General features: G+C 41.6%; 1 pseudogene; it reads right to left on the reverse strand.

Moving 5' to 3' along the window:
* Positions 1–23,451, reverse strand: part of LOC117355289 — a 75,566-nt pseudogene that overhangs the window by 45,250 nt on the left and 6,865 nt on the right.

Consider the following 23,451-nt stretch of genomic DNA (forward strand, 5'->3'; position numbering starts at 1 on the left):
TGAAGCTTTTCTTACATTCAGTACATGTAAATGGTTTGTGCCCTGTGTGGATCATTTCGTGTCTTTTTAGATGTGAAAGCCAAGAAAACCTTTTCTTACACTCAGTACATGTATATTGTTTTTCTCCTGTGTGGATCATTTTTAGATGTGAAAGTTGAGTGAAGCTTTTATTACACTCGGTAGAGGTAGATGGTTTCACATTTTCATGATCTCTTTTGTGTAGATGAAGTTCTTTTTTGTGGGTTTTTCCTTTTCTCTTACCATGGTGGAATTTAGAAGTCACTTTATCACTGTTTTTAATTTGGAAGGGTCCCTCTGCTAGGTGTCTCTGGTTCTCAGGGATGTAACTCAGATCCCTGTCATTTCTCTCACACTTCCTGACTCCATCCCTTGAGACCTCTGTAGGGTCTCTCTCTTTCTTTGATTTCTGCTTATAATTCTTTGTGTTCATCTTCTCAGTTCCCTGGGAAATATTCTCACAGACATTTTCTGACTGTGTTTGGATTTGTTCCATTTCAACTGGTTCTTCTCCTTGATTCTTTTCTCTCTTCCATTTGTGCTGGATCTGATGATCTGCTGGATAAAAACAGAAGGTATTTCTCATGAGTTAGAAAACAGCAGTGGTTTCTAAGATATTAGTATAATCTGTGTATAATGAGAAAAGAGAGGTTATGTTGCACTAGGACTGGTCAGTTTCCTATTTGCAAAGCATTTTCTCAAGCATTTATCTCGAGACAGAGCCAGTTTGTGAGCTGTTTCTTGGAATTGGCAGTGTGGAGAGTTAAGGGAGTCAATTCTCTCAAGGGTGCTAAAAGTGTGTAATCTACCAGCTGCCTTCCCTGCTTCATCAGCTGAGCTTGGGCGTGGGACCTTGCTGCTGGACTTTAAAAAGCAGTGGATGGCCAATTTAAGGATTACTCAGGATGATACATTTTGGAAACTATTTTGAAAAACTGCATGTTTGGAAAGAACTCTAAGTTTTTGCAGTTTGATGTGGATTTCTACCGCAAAGATCTAAATATTCTCTCAACTTTTCTAAATCTAGATTCAAAAGCTCAGTTAATTGGGAGGTTTGTGTGTCACAACTGAAGTAGCTTTTGTAGTTGACTGAACTAGGTATCTATATCTTCAAACCTGTTTACCGTGTTAGGTATAAATTCTAAGTTCTTTATAATATTTTAACAATGGGTTAGCTAATTAAGAGAATCTTACTTTTTTATTTTTATATCTGATCTGTTTTAGAAGCAGGTTTTTAGGAGTATCAGCTATGCAAGATCCGACCAACTTTATCTCCAGTCACACACACTTTATAATGGTTCTGAATTAGGTCCATTTCCAAATCAAGTGCTAATTTCTTCATGTCATCAGTCTAGACCAGTGTTCTTCAATCCTTTTACACCCGTGGACCGGCAGAAATGAAAGAATTCTTTTGTGAACCAGCAAACTATTAAGACTGAAATTTAAAAACCCCATTTCCGCCCCATCTCCGTGAGCTCGGTCCCCAAAAACCAACTGATCTCATCTGCACAAGCCGCAGTTATGATTTTATATTGAACGTATTTTATTAAAGTATAAAAAGAAACAATATTCTGAACAATTGTGATTTTATAAATACAAATATACAGAGCACAGACCAACAAAACCCCTGTCTCCCCTCCCCTTCACATATATCCCCTCTACTATCAAGAAAACTGAACAAGCCAAGTTATTATAGAATGCTACACAGAAATATCTTGCTAACAGTATACTGAAGTCACACAAGACAGGAATAGTGTTAGAGAGAGCCGTAAGCCAGCTGGAAGCTAAAGAAGCAGTGCCTGGGCTTTGCAGTCCCCAATTATGTCTCTAGAAGGATATATAATTCAAATCTGATATATTCTAATGACAAAATAGAAATAAAATTATTTTTTTCTACCTTTTGTTGTCTCTGGTTTCTTCTTTTCACTCTTTTCCTTCCAGTGTCTGCCCTGTCTCTTCAATCCAGCATCTGCCCGTTCCATCCACTGTCTGCCCTCTCCCCCTTACATATGTATCTGACTTCTTTCTATGCACCTCTCCCCTGTCCATCCAGCCTGTGCCTCCTCTCTCCTTTTTACATCATTCATTCCATCTTCACTGCTTTCTTCATTTTTATCTCTCCTACACCAAATCTAGCATCTTTATCCCTTTCTCATTTCTCTGCTGACCCCCTTTCCAGCATTAATCTCTCTCTACTTTCTCATTCCTCTCTCTCCCCTTTCCTTCATCTGATCTCTCCATTCCACCCTGACCCCCTTCCCCTCCTGTAATCTCCCTGCCAGCTGTTTCCTTCCTTTTTTCCTTCTCCCTTCCCTCCTCCCCTTATCCAACATTAACTCTCTTCCCATCCCTTTTCTTCCTCCCCTCCCAGCAGCATCTCTCCTTCTACCTCCCTCCAGGTCCAGTAGCAACTCTCCTTTTATCCAGCAGCTTCCCAGCATCCTACAGTGGCTTCCTCCCCTTCCAACAGTTCTCAGTACTTGCCTGCAGCAGTGATTTACTTAAGCAGCCTTGGATCCATTGCTGCCTCTGAAGAAAGAGGAAATTGCCAGTGAATCACTGCCCTGGCAACCAGGAGAGCTGCTGGGAGGGGAGACAGCCACTGTCGAAGGCTTCCCAGGATCTTGTTCCCACACACGCTGACCATCTCCCTTGTACCTGCAGCTCTCTCCCTTCCACTTGCACCTTCCCCGCGGCCCTCTTCAGCAACTCGGCAGGGGCGGCAATCAAGACAGGCTGCCGACGTCGGGACCTTCACTCTCTGAGTCCCGCCTATTTTGTTTAAACTTCCTGTTTCCGAACAGGCGAGACTCACAGAGGGAAGGCTCCAATGACGGCAGCCTGTCTTGATCGCCCAAGGCTGGGAGAAACAGCAGTCAGCAGGAACCGCAATCGGCAGGAAATTTAACTGCCGACTCAATCGCGCCGGCCCTGCGCAGACCAGCAGAAATTTTCTGCGGACCGATACTAGTCCGCAGACTGGCGGTTGAAAAACAATGGTCTAGACCTACTTATAGAAGACAGCAATGTTTAAAAGGGAACACAACCAAAACCAAAGAACTTGTGGAGAGTTGATGTCCAAGATGAAGGCTTGATTAAAACTGATCAATAATCCACAAGGGAAAAGAAGAGGATTCGGAGGTCACATATTATTCAACAAAGGTTTGGGCTTTTCTTAGTCAAGCTCCCAGGAGCCTCCTCTTTTTAACAGTCTCTCTCCCAATTCCACAATTTTCCAGGTCTCCTATCAACCCCTAACTAGGGAAGTTTCTTGTGGAAGCCTCTTTCTCAGAACATCCTCTTTCACAGGGACCTCTGAATGATTCTTTGTGGCACATAAATACCTCTCTGCCCGAGTCTCACCCCCTGACTCAGTAGGGATGCCTTGTTAAGGTGGCATCGCACTGAGCTGTAGAGCTCAGTGCATTTTGGGACATGTAGTCTGCTCAGTTCTGGGATAGCGGCCCCTGCTGTATTGAGGCGGAATGGTAGCATTAGTGAAAGAGAATCCCTTACTGCAGGCTCTCTCAAACTTTCTTGAGCTAGGGCACACTAAAGGTAGTGGCCACGGCTTGAGGCACCCAGAAGTGCACAAACGTCACCATGATGACATCACACATGTGTGCGACATCCCGCCAACATCTGCGCACGTTCAGAGGCCCTCCAGTTAGGCCCTGAGACGCCAGTAGGAGGTGCCAGCAGGGAAGAGGGCCAGAGAGGAGAGGCCCTGGTGCCAGCTGATTGCCAATCACAGTGTTTATCAACTACTTCAAGCCAAGTACCCCCTAAGTCTAACAAATATCAACTGAGTAGCCCAACCACAGACCTCCCTAGGCACACCCAAGCTCTGCCCCAGATCCCATCCCCTTTACTAATTGTAATGCAATTTTTTCTTTTTTTTAAATAAAAGCTTTTTATTTATGAAAGAAAGACAAAAAGACATCAGCAAATACACACCAAACCAAAAAAGAGTACCAAAAGTACAACCAGTATAGAATAACAGGAGCAAGATCCCAGACCTATACAAACGAATAGCAACAAATCCCCATTGAAAACAGAACCCCCCACCCCTCCCCCTCCGGTGACAGACCACTTGACCCAAACCACTTACTAAAAAAGAGAAAAATCACCCAACACAGAAATAAGAAAAAAGAAAGGGAGACAAAAGAGCAATCAATCCCCAACCAGTGTCACAAACACCAGAATCCCAAATAGAACACCCCACACCAACCTCAATATAGAACACGCCCTGAAGCAGCACCAAATAGAGGCATAACCATGCTGTTTACCATGTTGCAAAGCCGTAAGCTGGTAAAGAAGCTGCCATTTCAGTAAGCGCCACTCCACTAGATGCCAAGAGAGGGGCTGTACCTGATTCCAGGCAGAGGCTAGAACCAGCCGGGCTGCAGTGAAAGCCAACTTGCAAAACAAAGAGTCTCCCCAGTCAAAGTCAAGTTGATGCCAGAATAAGAGTGCATGGCGCCAGTCCATTGGAACCAGTGCAGTGTTCTCCCCAGGGCCTTTCAGCCGGACGCTCCGCCCAGCTAATTTAGATGAGCACCCGGCTGTAATCTCGATCGCAATCCTGCTGCTGCTGCCGTCTTCTGCTCATCATTTTTAAAAAAAACCTTCTCACTGGCTTGGAGATTTACCGGGCTGACTCGGCACAGCCTGAATCGCAGGAGCCTGACTTTTTTTTTTTTTTAGTATTTAATGCCAGCAAGCGACTTGAACCCATGCACCAGGGCTCTAACATGTGCATGCCGCTTCTCTCCGAAACTGGAAGTCAAGTCCTGAGGGGGAAGAGAAGGGAAGTCTGCATGCAAATGCCCCGGAGCATGGGTTCGCTATAGGAGACAGGTCAGCTTACAACTTGCTCTTGCTTGCTTCGGGCTTTCCTCGCTGCCGGGTCCTGCCTACTTTCTGTTTCCGTGAAGGCAGGACCAGGCAACGAGGAAGGCCCGAAGCAAGCAAGAGCAGCGAGTTGTAAGTTCCCTCCGTTGCTGACTTATGGAAGATAGATCAGCGATGGAAGGAAGCTTACAACTTGCCTTAGTCCAGCCCTGCACAACATGCGGCCCAAAATGGATCTCACTGCCGATATGGCTCTTACTCCGCTCTCCTTTGAAGATCAGCTCAGGAGGCAAGATTTAGCCCGAGATCAGACAAAGATCTCCAAAGGGACCTAACGACACTGGAGGAGTGGGCCAAAAAATGGCAAATGAGCTTTAACATAGGGAAATGCAAGGTCATGCATGTAGGGAAAAAGATGTTCAACTACAAAATGGGGGGATCACCGCTAGGGGTAAGTAACCTTGAAAGAGACCTGGGAGTGATGGTAGACACAACATTGAAGGCATCGGCACAGTGCGCCACAGCCTCAAGGAAAGCAAACAAAATGTTGGGTATCATTAAGAAGGGTATCATGACCAGGACAAACGAAGTCATCCTGCCACTGTATTGTGCAATGTTGCGCCCGCATCTGGAGTACTGTGTCCAGTACTGGTCGCCGTACCTCAAGAAGGACATGGCAGTACTTGAGGGCAGTACACATCACATTTATTAATTCTTCCAGTGAATCTTCGGAGGATGGAATGAAATCTATTGCTCCAAGACCAGATTCCACACCACTCATTCCAGATTCTTTTTTACGGTTAACAACTACAACAGAGAAACAAATGGATCTAGGAGTTCAGAACAAACTCAAACCACGCAAACCCAACAAGAATCGTTAAGATTAGTCTTCAATATTTCATCTAGAACGCTAACATCCACAGAGATTACTGTATTACAATTGGGCCTGTCATTTGTTCCCTTCTCCTATTACGACTCATATGATACTCATGCCTGGTTACACAGATTTTTTAGATCATTGAAATTAAAATTATTTTTTGGTCAAACTACAATTCAATCTCAAGATGAACCATCTTTTACTGATTCTCACCATGTTCCTTCATCTTGGGTCCCTCCGGGCCCCACTGACAACATGATCGCAGCTTTTGAAAAATTAGTATTGAGAGATGTGGCATTAATGGAAAGTGTCAACCAGAAACAATATCACAATTTAACTCAAACTCAAAAAACAGCTTTACAAACTTTAACACATGACAGAACTATAAAGATTCTCCGGGCGGATAAAGGAGGAGGAGTTGTAATCATGGACATAGAAACCTAAGAAACAGAAGCTAGACGTCAACTTTCAGATTCTTCAGTCTATCAACTTTTGGAACATGATCCTACTAAGGATCTTCAACAGATCATACATTCTAAATTAATTCAAGCTAATACTGAAGGGTTGATATCTTCTAAAGAGTTTAAGTACTTATATTGTAAACATCCCTCTATTCCAATGATCAAATTTCTTCCTAAGATACACAAATCACACATTAATCCGCCAGGGAGACCTATAGTATCATGTTGTGGATCGATACTAGAACCCTTATCTCAATATATTGATTTTTATTTACAGCCATTTATGTTAACTATTCACTCTTATATAAGAGATTCCATGGACCTCTTATTACAAATTCAAGATTTAGATCTTTCGGCTTTCAATATGGAAGATTTATTGTTAGTTACATTGGATATAACTTCGCTATATACCAGCATACCCCAACATGCAGCACTACAAGTTATTGAATATTATTTGACAAAATCTTCTCAAATAGGTAATAAACTAAATCTTTTGATGTTCATGGCTCAATTAGTGGTTAATAACAACTATTTTGTATATGATGGCCAATACTACCTACAACGAAAAGGTGTTGCCATGGGAGCAACGGTTGCTCCCGCAGTGGCATGTTTATTTATGGCCCAATTTGAAGACAAATATATATACAACTCCACGTTTTTCAATAAAATATTATTTTGGAAAAGATTTATTGATGATATTATTTTCATTTGGAAAGGGACAATAGACGAAGTGAATCGATTTGTAACTCAACTAAATGAATGTGATCATAACATCAAGTTTAGTGCCAATATAGATAAATCTAACATTAACTTTTTGGATATTCAGATCTCTTTGTTAGCTAGTCAATTTCAATCAACTATATACAGGAAGAATACTGATAGGAATTCCATTCTCCATTACAAAAGCTTCCATCCGAGACAACTCAAAAACAGCATTCCTAACAGTCAATTTCTCAGATTGAAACGACTATGCTCTTCTCCAATTGAATATCATCACCAAGCTGGGATTATGAAACAACGTTTTCGTGATAGGGGCTATCCTGAACGATGTATCAAAGTTGCCTACAAGAGAGCCAAGAACGCCAATCGTGATTGGCTGCTATTACCTAAAAATAAATCTGATCAAGTTAATTCAAGAATGACTTGTGTCTTACCATTTTCTAGCAAAACTTCTTCCATACAAAAAATTATATACAAACATTGGAACATATTAAAATTTCATCCCATTTTTTCTGAAACTCCCATGTTTGCCCACAAAAGGAGCAAAAATTTAGGTGAATATTTTAATAATAATCTAACTAATGAGGTTGTTGTAGAATCAACAGGGCACACCTGTTGTGGAAGATGCAAATACTGTTGCCACTCTTTGATCACTAATCAAATCAAAATACCTAATACTAATAACATTCACTACTTACGGGGACATTCAGATTGTAACACCTCTCAAGTAATATATGGAATTTTTTGTCCTTGTAACAAGATGTACATAGGTCAAACTAAAAGAGCAATTAAGCTAAGAATAGCAGAACATTTGAGCAGTATTCGAACCAACAAATCTGAGGCTCCTTTAACTGATCACTGGCAATCAGTTGGTCATTCTCTTAATGACCTCAAATTCTGTGTAATCAGGCAATTTGAATTCAATAGACAGGGTGACATTTCTCATATACTTCTTTACCATGAACAACGTCTTATTTACACCTGGAACACAGTGATTCCTAATGGTCTTAACAAAGAAATAGAGTGGACCACTAGATGATAGTTATATATCAGATAATTACGATGTTATATCTTATTTATCACGTGATCCTTAAAAAATCTTCAAATACGTTGGCACGTTTAGACGTCAGACGTCTCACGTTGATTTAACTTTCTAGTTGGAATCCTATGTCGGCGTGTTCTCTCCATTGTGTGGTCCGAAGGTATTTCATTTCTTTAGTTTTGAAGTTATATAAAAAAATTTTTGAGGATTTTTAAAGAACTGTTATATTCTTATTTTCAGTTGTTTCCTCCTGATGACGCAAGATATAGTGAAACACGATCGGTGTTGAGGAAATGTTGGATTGCTTTCACTACAAGGAGTTTTAGCTATATGCTGAAATGTACTAATTTTTAACGGTGGATTTGGAGACTCACTTTTTTCACATTCTCTACTAAACCAACGAGTTATATATTTGAAAAGACTTCATTGTACAACCTCCAGCTTTAATAAGCAGAACTTAAGGAAATATATGTGGAAATATATATGTTTTCACCAACTATATTCAGCTAAGTATTTATCTATAATTTTATACCATCATTATTCAGCGTGAATTACTAAATCAGAGAGGGCTGGTAGGTAGGTGAGTGCAATGATGGAATGTTATCACATCTTCATTCTATTAACCTGTTGGTTTTGAATAAGATATCACACTGATCACTCTACAAATTATTTTATAATAATTTAAGACATACTTTAAATACATTTTTTGATTCACATTTAGTGTTATAGTACTTGAGGGAGTCCAGAGAAAAGCAACTAAACTGATAAAGGGTATGGAAAACCTCTCATATACTGACAGACTAAAAAAGCTGGGGCTGTTCTCCCTGGTAAAGCGGAGACTTAGAGGAGACATGATAGAAACCTTCAAGATCCTGAAGAGCATAGAAAAGGTAGACAGGGACAGATTTTTCAGATTATGGGGAATCACAAGTACAAGGGGGCTCTCGGAGAAATTAAAAGGGGACAGGTTTAGAACAAACGCCAGGAAGTTCTTTTTCACCCAGAGGGTAGTGGATACATGGAACGTGCTTCCGGAGGCTGTGATAGGCCGGAGCACGTTACAGGGCTTCAAAGAAGGTTTGGATATGTTCCTAGAGGATAAAGGGATTGAGGGGTACAGATAGGAGTAGAGGTAGATCATAGGGATAGTCAGGGACCACTGCTCAGGCAATACGCCTGATGGGAGCGGACAACTGGGCGAGATGGAACTCTGGTCTGCCTCAGCGGAGGCATCTTCTTATGTTTTTATGAACATTAAAGGGCATTTGAAGGCATCTGAGCAGATTGAGGAGAACATGTCCTATTTTCCATGCCTAAAAATACCACCTTGTCTAATGTAATCTCTGATCAGATCCTTAAGAGTGATGCAACTATGTATGCTGGATAGTCTTCTCCAGTAAACAGAGCTTTAAAGCCTGCAGCCATACAGAACCAGGTGGTCAAAGGGCTCCGAAGTGTAGTATTGCCAAGGGATCTGTCTCACAAGTTTCTGCTGCTGGCAGATGTAAACACAGCACAAGAAATAGATACTTGTGGCATTCTGTGTGGAAAGCTGATGCATAATGAATTTACTATTACCCATGTAATAGTGCCAAAGCAGTCTGCTGGACCAGACTACAGTACAGTGATAAGGAGAATGTGGAAGAATTATTTAGTGTTCAAGATCAACATGATCTCCTCACAGAAGAAAGACGGAGAGAAAGAGAGAGGCCTGGACCAAAGGGGAAAGACAGGAGGCAGATACTGGAGAGGGGGGAGAGAAGGGAAGGAGAAAGAGATGTCAGACCATGGGGTGGAGTGGGAAGGAAGGAAGGAAAGGAGAAGAGAGAGATGCCAGAGCATAGGGGAGGGGTGGAGACAAAAAATGGAGAGGGGTTGAAGCTGAAATAAATTATGTACAAAGGAGAGAAAGGGCACAGGATATAGAGTTTATTGAAGGGACATAGAAAGAGGGAATTTACCATATGGAACAGAGAGAGAGGGCAGACACTGGATGGAAAAGGCAGAAAGGGTGGACAGTGGATGCAAGGGGCAGAGATAGGGTGGACAGTAGATGGAAGGGGTAGAGAGAGGGTAGTGCTGGGTGGAAGGGGCAAAGAGAGAGGACAGATGTTGCATGGAAGGGAGCAAGGACAAATGCTGAATAGAAAGAACAGAGTGAAGAGAAGATGACTAAAGCAGAAACGACAAAAGGTAGAAAAAAAAATATTTTTGTTGCTTTACGTAGAATCAAGTAGTATTGTAACTGTATTGATTAAAATTTATCAATAGGAAATGGAAATAAGGCAATTTGGGGGGGAATAAACCCCTTTCCTCAGGTCAGGACAGGATACCATAACAGCTGTATACTGTACTGTCTTGAAGAAAGATTTGGCCTCTGAAAGCTAATTGAAAAATGGATTAGTCCAATAAAATGGTATTTTCATATTTCTCATTATTTTATTTCTATTTGTTAATTTGTAAAGTGGTGACTTATGTAGAAGTTTTTTTCAAATTTACATCTACTGTCTTTATATTTTGCACAGTATTAGGGGACGTGTCACTGTTTCTGTGGTGTTGTGGTGTTGCATTGTATGCAGAGTCTGGTTTCTTGGTTCAGTTTAACTTTTGTCTACATATTTCTATTTTTAGTTTGTGATTATTCCATATTGGGCGAGGGTGTATCTGTGTTCTGTGTGTATGGCAAGAACATGGCTTTCTGTTAGCATCGACTACAGGATCAATTGACTGTGTAGGATCTGGCTTGTTTAGTTTTACAATGCATGTGTTCTAATGCTCACTGCAGTGTTTAAGATGCTGCCTTTTCCTAGGTGCTCCCTTGTTGTGTGACTCATGGATTATTACTAAAAATATCTTTTTTTATATAGAGGAGGGGGTTGTTAAAAAATTATTAGCACTGGCTGTCATATATACTAGGTATGCCACTGGATTTAATGACCCTATTCTAACTTTACTGTTGACGTAGGTGTTGTCCCCCCAACACACAGACACACACATTATAAAGAATTAAATTAAAGTTGTAAGTAGTATAATGGGTACACCTCATGTCAAACTGATTGACAGGTGAGATAAGATAAGGATCGACCAATCAGCGTTCACTTCCGGGTTAAGCCCCGCCCATTGTCCTGCCTTAGTCTCCGCCCATGGCCCCGCCCCACCCATGGCCCCGCCCTAGTCTCCGCCCATGGCCCCTCCCATAGGAATGAATGGTGGTAGCCCCGCCCATGGCCACACACCCCGCCCATGGCCCCACCCCTCAAGCCCCGCCCCCACCCCTGTCCCCACCCCTCAAGCCACGCCCCCACCCCCTCATGCCCCACCCCCGGAAATGCACTTTTGATGACATCACCGGAAATGGGGGCGTGTTTAACCCCGAAAATACGCTTTCTGATGACATCACCGGAAATGGGAGTGCCTGCCCCCTACCGGAAATGCGCTTTTCTGAACACGTAGGCGGAAGTAGGGTAAATGACGCGGCGGAAATGCGCTTTTCTGAACACGTAGGCGGAAATAGGGAAACAGACTCAGTCAAAACCCCCACCCAGAAAAGAAGCGTCTTTATTTTAACAGTTTTTAGTTAAAAGACAGGGTTTAAGAGCTCACAGATAGAGCAGAGCACAAAACAAAAGGCATTCACAAAATCTTTCCTGCTTTTTAAAACAGAGTAGGGGCAGAAACAAACGAGAAAAAAAAAAAAAAAAAGTTGCATTTGCTTTTAACACCCTTTTCAGTAGGAATTCTGAGCTAATGGTTAATGGGTCAGCTCCCCTATTGTCATGGTAACAGCTGATAAGACCCTTGCAACACCCCTCCCCCTGATAAAACCAAGGGGAGAGATGTGGAAGTGTGTTTAAACATGTCTGAACTTGTCCCGGCCCCCCTACTGTTGTCTTAACAATCTGAAAAAAAAAAAAAAAACACAAAAGCAGATGTCACCTAACAGGGCTCTGTTAAAAAGGCAAAAGTCTTTATTGAAGCAAATTTATTATGATCCACATGCGGCAGGAAGCTATGGAGGCATTAACCCTCTACTTCAAGCGGCTAAAAAGAGTGATATAACAGTCCGGAGAAAAGATGTGGTGGATTGGGTCACCGGTCAAAACGCATACAATTTACACAGACCGGGTAGTATCCATTTAAAAAGAAATAAAACAACAGACAATGGCAAAGTGACTTAGTCAACATGTCAGCCTTTGCCCCCCTTATAACAACGGTTACAAATACATCTTAACGGTAATAGATAACCTGTCAAAATATGCACGGGTCGTTTCTTTAAAAACAAAAACCGGTCGTGAAGTTACCGAAGCCTTTGAAACAATATTTAATTTAGGGCGTACATCTGAAAAACTTCAAGCAGACAAGGGTAAAGATTTTTGTGACCCATAATGATGTTAAAGCAGCTGTAGTGGAAAGATTTAACAGGACTTTAAAATCCATAATACCTTTACTTACCAAGACGTCCTACAGGCTATGGTGTACATCCGTATGGGCACGCGTTTCCGGTTGCCGCGCGGCGGCACACGTACGGCACAAAGGAAACATAAGTTTAACCCCCACCCTGACAGGTAACACCCCCGGAAATACGCTTTCTGGTGACATCACAGGAAAAGGGAGTGCCTGCCCCGACAGGAAATGCGCTTTTCTGATGACATAGGCGGAAATTGGGTAAATGAAGCGACGGATATGCGCTTTTCTGAACACGTAGGCGGAAACAGACTTAGTCAAAAAAAAACCCCCCCACCCGGAAATGAAGTGGGGTTTAAGAGCTCACAGATAGAGCAGAGCACAAAACAAAAGGCATTCACAAAATCTTTCCTGCTTTTTAAAACAGAGTAGGGGCAGAAACAAACGAGAAAAGTTGCATTTGTTTTTAACACCCTTTTCAGTAGGAATTCAATGTCTGTCACGAAGGCTCGTAGATTGAGTTACTTTCTTAAAGATCGTGATGTAGAAAAAGAGGGTTACCCAAAGACCGAAAAACTGTACGAATCAGACAAAGAAAATATGGACCCCTTTAACACGCTGGTAACTGAAAAAAGGCCTACCAAGAGGCCCCGTAACTTTCTTAAAGACTGTAATGCGGAGAAAGAGGGTTACTCACCGTCTGAAAAACCGATTGACTTGACAGCAGATACCGGGGAGCATACGCACGAATTAACAGATTCTGAAATACAAGAGTTTCCAGATGCTCAAAAGCTATATGATTCAGACATAGAAAATGAAGATGTAGGCTATGAACCACCAGAGGATAATGCTTCAGATATTGAATTTTATGAAGCCGCTGCTGAAGCCGAAGCAACAGACATGTTGGAAAAGCCAGGATCTTTCACGGTAAGAGAGAGAGAGAGAGAGAGAGAGACACACACGCACTTTTTATTACCAGGGGTCGTTGAAGGGGTTTATGAAGCTGTATGTGTTCATGTGTTTTAAAAAGGAAAATTTATTTCTGTATGTTTGTTTTTTTGTAGGGAAGTGGCGGATCTTCACGATCACAGAAACCTGTGGACAAGGTGTACATGCCGATGATAAATCTATCATGTTTTTTCTGCTCGTTTCAAAGAGAACCGGCGGTGAATGTGCGTAAACCTGAAGATTCTTGTAATTATGGACTGTGGACCGGCATAGGCCTTTCCAAAACACCAACAGAACTTAAATCATTTATAAAGGTCGTTGTATACTGCGTTCTAAATAAATGTCTGCAAGGCGTGAAGGATGAAGATTGTGGAGCCTGCTTAATACGTGCTGGGGGGCAAAAACACCACGATTGCTTGATATGGGGACATAAGGAAATACAGCAGAAACTCAAAAAAACTTGTGACATGCTATGCCTAGGACGTGTGGTAAATGTAGTCACATTTGTAGGCTATAAAATGAAAATATTGATGCTTTGTAATGAAAGCATTAATATAATCATTGATTTAATCAGAGATATTAAAACCTCTATAAACGGGCCACGGCTACTCAACAGATTGGTCAATGTCATGAGAGATGGTACATATGTAGAGATTGTAAATGATTTAATCCGTGACACCGATTATAAATCATTCTTCAAAAGAAATGCTTTTTAAAACATGTTTTGTTTTTTATTCTCGGGATTGTGGGAAATACAATGTGTAATGGTATGTTTGTTTGTATAAAAGTTTAAACATTTTATTGTTGTAAAATAAAGATTTTCTTAAAAAAAAAAATAAAAAATATAAAATGTGTGGTGTGTTTTAGAAATGTATTATCAACCCAAACTAAAACAATAGAAGGTGTGACAGGTTATAAGGAACTAGGTTCTAGACACGTAGGGGTCATTTTGGTGTCTAAATTGACTAACCAAGACAAACAAGTTCTATCAGAGGTCTTAGACATACAATAAAGCCTTTGTGAACGGATAACCTCTATAGAGGGGATTGTAAGTGTATAAAATAAACTATGAGAAGACCAGCAAGCATTCTGGTTTTTGTGGGTGCTACGCCGGGCCCCCGGATACATCAACTGCTAACATGGTGTGTAGAAAAGGGGCTTTTATTTTTGGTTTTAGGGATATCGTTTTTTCTTTCTCTGAATCTATCATTGCATTTAAAAACAGGAACGGGGATCTGATGGTAGAAATAAACTATCTCTTACCAGAAAAAGACAACGGATATTAAACAGTAAGTGACAAAAGTATTATATGGCACATATGTTGGTTTTTAAAAACAGCATGTACAAAACATTCTTTTTTCGTTATGATTAGACCAAGAAACGGCTGGAGAGCCCACACCTTCTACATCGACATGTTCTAACCAACAACCGGCTCCTTACCGGAAGCCAAAAGATAAACGAAATAGTAGGTATCCTGGTTTTGTAAGGAGACTAGGGTTAAAAGAAAATGTCATTACTTTTATAATGGTTGATGGGGAAAAAGTATTAACGGTTATGCTATGTTATAAATTGTAGATCGGGAAAATGTTAGAAAGTCACAAACAGACACCGTGAAGCCGACAGAAAAAGTTTAACAGCACAGAAGCACAGCCGGACAGCACAGAAGAAGGAGAATGTTATGAAGTTGATAATTATTCTGATAGCAGCAAAAAGGGTGCATTAGGTCCTTCTGAAGATTCAGAACCAATCAACTATGTCCAATTTGTGAAAAGATGGGATCGTAAACTGGACAAGTTTCATGGTGTGCTTTATTCAGAAGAATTTCGTTTCATTAATTTAGACAGGATAACATCATTAAGTGATGCTCAAAATGCTATACGCCAAGGCATCCAACATATCCTGGACGATGTTAACAGCAGAGTATCGCCCGGTGACTACGTACAAGTGCACCTACATTCGTCACTCTTTCACAACTCCTTGTTTTCTGGTAAATTAAATCCCGAATCGCTAGATGCTGATGATTTCTTAGACCAGGTTGCTAAAATCCTTCAAAGTCACAGAGAAATACAGGTCTGTGATTTATTCCGTGTTGTTGTACTTGTAATAAGAAACAAGGGTGGTGGGGGGTCGTAGGGTGTTAAAATCTATACTGTTTAGCCAGATTTTGCAGAAAAAAAGGATGTATTTAATAGATTTGAATAACACAGGTAATAACCTGTGTTTTGCCGGTAGCCTTACAGCCCTTATATCCCCCGTAAAACTCACAGATGCTGAACTGTTAATAGGTGCTGAAAAGCTACATAATGATTTGGGGTGGTCGGTACATAAAAAAGTCATGCTCGATGATGTAGCAACCATAGAACATTTAAAGATAAATATAAGAGTTGTGTTTTATACAAACTCTTGGTGTTGCTTTAAAACATCAGACCAGCCCATTTATCCAAAAAACGGTTTTCTTATCGCTACATGACGATCATTTCTACGGCATAACCGATGTCAAAAAATTCTATGGTGAGCGTAATTTCTGTACTTTTTGCCAGAAGCCCTATAGTCACGACCACTCCTGTACATTATGGTGCCGTCTTTGTTCGACACAGACATGTTTGAACAATGACGGTATACAGCAGAGGTGTCCTAACTGCAAGATGTGTTGTCGCTCTAAAGACTGTTTAGATAGACATACGCAGCTGGCGCAGAAAAAAGAAGTGGAGTGTTTATCTAAAACACTGTGTCTGAAATGTGAGTCCTATGTGAACGAAAAAACATAAATGTAAGGGTAGGATGTGTAAGCTATGCCGTGAACCCTTAAGCGGTGATGACATACACTTATGTTTTATGACACCCATCGATAAACTCAAAACATCTGAAAAGTATATTATTTACGATTGCGAGTGTATGCAGGAAACAGGCTGGCACATTCCTAATTACATATATGCCGAGGACTTGTACGAAACAAGAAAATGGGAATTCAAGGGTCTAGAGTGTATTTTTGCTTTTATACAGGTTTTTTTTTTTGTGACAAAAAATTTAAAGACTATACCTTCATAGCCCATAATGCCAAAGGCTATGACGGGTGTTTTGTTCTTAGCCAACTGTTAAAGGAAAAGATGGACACAGATCTGTTGGTTCAAGATGGTAAGCTTTTACAAATCACAGTAAAACCTATAGCTATTATAGCTAAAGGCTGTAAGGCTACCGGCAAAACACAGGTTATTACCTGTGTTATTCAAATCTATTAAATACATCCTTTTTTCTGCAAAATCTGGCTAAACAGTATAGATTTTAACACCCTACGACCCCCCACCACCCTTGTTTCTTATTACAAGTACAACAACACGGAATAAATCACAGACCTGTATTTCTCTGTGACTTTGAAGGATTTTAGCAACCTGGTCTAAGAAATCATCAGCATCTAGCGATTCGGGATTTAATTTACCAGAAAACAAGGAGTTGTGAAAGAGTGACGAATGTAGGTGCACTTGTACGTAGTCACCGGGCGATACTCTGCTGTTAACATCGTCCAGGATATGTTGGATGCCTTGGCGTATAGCATTTTGAGCATCACTTAATGATGTTATCCTGTCTAAATTAATGAAACGAAATTCTTCTGAATAAAGCACACCATGAAACTTGTCCAGTTTACGATCCCATCTTTTCACAAATTGGACATAGTTGATTGGTTCTGAATCTTCAGAAGGACCTAATGCACCCTTTTTGCTGCTATCAGAATAATTATCAACTTCATAACATTCTCCTTCTTCTGTGCTGTCCGGCTGTGCTTCTGTGCTGTTAAACTTTTTCTGTCGGCTTCACGGTGTCTGTTTGTGACTTTCTAACATTTTCCCGATCTACAATTTATAACATAGCATAACCGTTAATACTTTTTCCCCATCAACCATTATAAAAGTAATGACATTTTCTTTTAACCCTAGTCTCCTTACAAAACCAGGATACCTACTATTTCGTTTATCTTTTGGCTTCCGGTAAGGAGCCGGTTGTTGGTTAGAACATGTCGATGTAGAAGGTGTGGGCTCTCCAGCCGTTTCTTGGTCTAATCATAACGAAAAAAGAATGTTTTGTACATGCTGTTTTTAAAAACCAACATATGTGCCATATAATACTTTTGTCACTTACTGTTTAATATCCGTTGTCTTTTTCTGGTAAGAGATAGTTTATTTCTACCATCAGATCCCCGTTCCTGTTTTTAAATGCAATGATAGATTCAGAGAAAGAAAAAACGATATCCCTAAAACCAAAAATAAAAGCCCCTTTTCTACACACCATGTTAGCAGTTGATGTATCCGGGGGCCCGGCGTAGCACCCACAAAAACCAGAATGCTTGCTGGTCTTCTCATAGTTTATTTTATACACTTACAATCCCCTCTATAGAGGTTATCCGTTCACAAAGGCTTTATTGTATGTCTAAGACCTCTGATAGAACTTGTTTGTCTTGGTTAGTCAATTTAGACACCAAAATGACCCCTACGTGTCTAGAACCTAGTTCCTTATAACCTGTCACACCTTCTATTGTTTTAGTTTGGGTTGATAATACATTTCTAAAACACACCACACATTTTATATTTTTTATTTTTTTTTTTAAGAAAATCTTTATTTTACAACAATAAAATGTTTAAACTTTTATACAAACAAACATACCATTACACATTGTATTTCCCACAATCCCGAGAATAAAAAACAAAACATGTTTTAAAAAGCATTTCTTTTGAAGAATGATTTATAATCGGTGTCACGGATTAAATCATTTACAATCTCTACATATGTACCATCTCTCATGACATTGACCAATCTGTTGAGTAGCCGTGGCCCGTTTATAGAGGTTTTAATATCTCTGATTAAATCAATGATTATATTAATGCTTTCATTACAAAGCATCAATATTTTCATTTTATAGCCTACAAATGTGACTACATTTACCACACGTCCTAGGCATAGCATGTCACAAGTTTTTTTGAGTTTCTGCTGTATTTCCTTATGTCCCCATATCAAGCAATCGTGGTGTTTTTGCCCCCCAGCACGTATTAAGCAGGCTCCACAATCTTCATCCTTCACGCCTTGCAGACGTTTATTTAGAACGCAGTATACAACGACCTTTATAAATGATTTAAGTTCTGTTGGTGTTTTGGAAAGGCCTATGCCGGTCCACAGTCCATAATCACAAGAATCTTCAGGTTTACGCACATTCACCGCCGGTTCTCTTTGAAACGAGCAGAAAAAACACAAACATGATAGATTTATCATCGGCATGTACACCTTGTCCACAGGTTTCTGTGATCGTGAAGATCCGCCACTTCCCTACAAAAAAACAAACATACAGAAATAAATTTTCCTTTTTAAAACACATGAACACATACAGCTTCATAAACCCCTTCAACGACCCCTGGTAATAAAAAGTGCGTGTGTGTCTCTCTCTCTCTCTCTCTCTCTCTTACCGTGAAAGATCCTGGCTTTTCCAACATGTCTGTTGCTTCGGCTTCAGCAGCGGCTTCATAAAATTCAATATCTGAAGCATTATCCTCTGGTGGTTCATAGCCTACATCTTCATTTTCTATGTCTGAATCATATAGCTTTTGAGCATCTGGAAACTCTTGTATTTCAGAATCTGTTAATTCGTGCATATGCTCCCCGGTATCTGCCGTCAAGTCAATCGGTTTTTCAGACGGTGAGTAACCCTCTTTCTCCGCATTACAGTCTTTAAGAAAGTTACGGGGCCTCTTGGTAGGCCTTTTTTCAGTTACCAGCGTGTTAAAGGGGTCCATATTTTCTTTGTCTGATTCGTACAGTTTTTCGGTCTTTGGGTAACCCTCTTTTTCTACATCACGATCTTTAAGAAAGTAACTCAATCTACGAGCCTTCGTGACAGACATTGAATTCCTACTGAAAAGGGTGTTAAAAACAAATGCAACTTTTCTCGTTTGTTTCTGCCCCTACTCTGTTTTAAAAAGCAGGAAAGATTTTGTGAATGCCTTTTGTTTTGTGCTCTGCTCTATCTGTGAGCTCTTAAACCCCACTTCATTTCCGGGTGGGGGGGGGGGGTTTTGACTAAGTCTGTTTCCGCCTACGTGTTCAGAAAAGCGCATATCCGTCGCTTCATTTACCCAATTTCCGCCTATGTCATCAGAAAAGCGCATTTCCTGTCGGGGCAGGCACTCCCTTTTCCTGTGATGTCACCAGAAAGCGTATTTCCGGGGGTGTTACCTGTCAGGGTGGGGGTTAAACTTATGTTTCCTTTGTGCCGTACGTGTGCCGCCGCGCGGCAACCGGAAACGCGTGCCCATACGGATGTACACCATAGCCTGTAGGACGTCTTGGTAAGTAAAGGTATTATGGATTTTAAAGTCCTGTTAAATCTTTCCACTACAGCTGCTTTAACATCATTATGGGTCACAAAAATCTTTACCCTTGTCTGCTTGAAGTTTTTCAGATGTACGCCCTAAATTAAATATTGTTTCAAAGGCTTCGGTAACTTCACGACCGGTTTTTGTTTTTAAAGAAACGACCCGTGCATATTTTGACAGGTTATCTATTACCGTTAAGATGTATTTGTAACCGTTGTTATAAGGGGGGCAAAGGCTGACATGTTGACTAAGTCACTTTGCCATTGTCTGTTGTTTTATTTCTTTTTAAATGGATACTACCCGGTCTGTGTAAATTGTATGCGTTTTGACCGGTGACCCAATCCACCACATCTTTTCTCCGGACTGTTATATCACTCTTTTTAGCCGCTTGAAGTAGAGGGTTAATGCCTCCATAGCTTCCTGCCGCATGTGGATCATAATAAATTTGCTTCAATAAAGACTTTTGCCTTTTTAACAGAGCCCTGTTAGGTGACATCTGCTTTTGTGTTTTTTTTTTTTTTTCAGATTGTTAAGACAACAGTAGGGGGGCCGGGACAAGTTCAGACATGTTTAAACACACTTCCACATCTCTCCCCTTGGTTTTATCAGGGGGAGGGGTGTTGCAAGGGTCTTATCAGCTGTTACCATGACAATAGGGGAGCTGACCCATTAACCATTAGCTCAGAATTCCTACTGAAAAGGGTGTTAAAAGCAAATGCAACTTTTTTTTTTTTTTTTCTCGTTTGTTTCTGCCCCTACTCTGTTTTAAAAAGCAGGAAAGATTTTGTGAATGCCTTTTGTTTTGTGCTCTGCTCTATCTGTGAGCTCTTAAACCCTGTCTTTTAACTAAAAACTGTTAAAATAAAGACGCTTCTTTTCTGGGTGGGGGTTTTGACTGAGTCTGTTTCCCTATTTCCGCCTACGTGTTCAGAAAAGCGCATTTCCGCCGCGTCATTTACCCTACTTCCGCCTACGTGTTCAGAAAAGCGCATTTCCGCCGCGTCATTTACCCAATTTCCGCCTATGTCATCAGAAAAGCGCATTTCCGGTAGGGGGCAGGCACTCCCATTTCCGGTGATGTCATCAGAAAGCGTATTTTCGGGGTTAAACACGCCCCCATTTCCGGTGATGTCATCAAAAGTGCATTTCCGGGGGTGGGGCATGAGGGGGCGGGGTCATGGGTGGGGGCGTGGCTTGAGGGGTGGGGACAGGGGTGGGGGGCGGGGCTTGAGGGGTGGGCCATGGGTGGGGGTGTGGCCATGGGCGGGGCTACCACCATTCATTCCTATGGGAGGGGCGGGGCTTAGGTGAAGGGTGGGGTGTGGCCATGGGCGGGGTGTGTGCCCATGGGCGGGGCTACCACCATTCATTCCTATGGGAGGGGCGGGGCCATGGGCGGAGACTAGGGCGGGGCCATGGGTGGGGGCGGGGCCATGGGCGGAGACTAAGGCGGGACAATGGGCGGGGCTTAACCCGGAAGTGAACGCTGATTGGTCGATCCTTATCTTATCTCACCTGTCAATCAGTTTGACATGAGGTGTACCCATTATACTACTGTTGTATTATCATCAAGCAGCTTTCAAATGACATTATAAGCAAATAAAAATGAAATATTTTTAATACATTGCTAATTAGTACCTGCATCTTTACCTATACTATTTTGCCCTAGCTCTTACTTTGCACTATAGCAAAATAAAAAAGAAGCAGATAAAGATCAATCACATAGATGCCCTTCAAGGCTCAGTAACACATCTCCATAAATTATGTGGAAGAGGTCTGGAAGTGGGGATAGCATCTATTTCATATCCTCAGTGAGACCTCAGGAAGGAACCTAGTGATCAAAACATTATTAGAGGTGTTGTACAGCCATTTCTTGTATGACTGGATGAGCTATATTTATCTTTTTTTTTTTTAGTTGTTTAAATTCATGCATAAATAAATGGTTAGATTGAACCTAATGACTTCATTAACGCATTTCCCTTTTTTAAACCTCTATACTATTTGAAAGAGGGTGAATATCTAATTATTAACTTCTAGAATTGGATACTTCTTAAATTTAGTAAAAATATTCTGGTACAAGTGTCAAACCTTAAAAAAGGAAGTCATATCGAGCATTGGAAAATAATAATAATTAACTAATAAAAATAGTATACATTTAATTTTCTCCACTACCAAATTTCCCCGCCCTGCCCCATCCAGCTACTTTTTCATGCCACCCAGCTGGAAAACATTTCTGGGGAGAACACTGCGGTGTACTCAAAATCTGAGAAATTTGAGTAAAGATCTCAGCCCAAAAGTCCCGCACCCTCCCACACGCCCCCCACATGTGGAAATAAGTACCCACTTCTCCACAGCCCCTCCAGCAGAGACCCCTCCCATCCCTTCGCCACCTAGCCAACACCTGAGGAGTATAGTACCACCGAAAAAGGACCTTATACCCATTTTCAACCAATAAGGCCGCTAAGCCCGCAGAGGACACCTCCCTCCAAATAGCTTCCCAAGTTTCCAGAGGTATAGCGGACTCCCAATCCCCCTCCCAAGCTGACATATAAGGTAGGGGAGCAGCGTGGGGTAATTAAGGTCATAAATATCAGTATTTGGCCCAGCGGGCCAAAATAAACCCTCAGATATCGCAAGGAATGCTTAACCCACCGAAAGGAGAAGCGGCTCTGGAGAAAGTCCACCCTAACAGGAGACAAATTAACATTAAGCAACTCAGATTTGCTAACATTAACGTAAAACCCCGACACCACCCTGAAGGCATCCAACTCCCGCAGAATAGCTGGTAGGGAGACCTCAGGATCTTTAACCGTAAAGAGAATATCATCCGCAAAAAGGGTCAGTTTATAATCACCCCACTGATGCCTCCATTGGCCCGCACCCTCTGTGCTAAAGGTTCCACCGTCAAAGCTAAAAGAAGAGGAGAGAGAGGGCACTCCTGGCGCGTACCCCGCGCCAATGAAAAAGTATCGGAATAGCCCCCATTCACAGGATCGGAGTACAGAATACGAATCCATTCCCGCATACGCGGACCCAAGCCAACAGACTCTAAAACTTGGAACAGAAAAGCCAGGAGACCCTATCAAAGGCCTTCTCAGCATCAATAGACAAGAATACCGTCTCCCGTGCCCGTCTCCTAGCCTGTTCGAGCAGATTATAAACCTGCCGAACATTATCACCCACCGGCCGACCTACCACAAATCCCGACTGGTCAGGATGGATCAACCAGGGAATCCAACTCATCAAACGATCTGCTAAAATCTGCGTGAAAATCTTAGTAGCCACCCCCAGCAAAGAAATCGGACGGTAGGAGGCACAATGCACAGGATCTTTCCCGTCCTTCGCTAAAACCGTAACCCCTGTCAATCGTATAAAAAAGGGAAGCATGCAATCTCCGCCCAGGGAATTAAGAAACTGTAGCAGGGGAGGTAACAAAAAGTCCTGAAAGCGTTTATAGTACCTTACGGTGAAACCGTCCAGCCCGGGAGACTTGCCCACCTTCATAGACCGCGGAGCCCCACGAGCCTCTATCAAATTAAGTGGGCGATCCAATCTCCCAACATCCCCCTCTGCAATCCGAGGTAGCGAGGCTGATGCCAAATAGCTATCTCACTCCTGCGGAGACCCTTCCGCCTCCGGAGTGCAGAGTTGAGAATAAAACTCCACAAAACGCACACGAATATCATCTTCCCTTCGCAAAATCTCTTCAGAGGCCGCCCGAACAGAAAAAATATGGTTACTCATTTGACGAACCTTCAAACGATGGGCTAC

The sequence above is a fragment of the Geotrypetes seraphini genome, chromosome 2, assembly GCF_902459505.1.
Source record: "Geotrypetes seraphini chromosome 2, aGeoSer1.1, whole genome shotgun sequence".
NCBI classification, from domain to species: domain Eukaryota; kingdom Metazoa; phylum Chordata; class Amphibia; order Gymnophiona; family Dermophiidae; genus Geotrypetes; species Geotrypetes seraphini.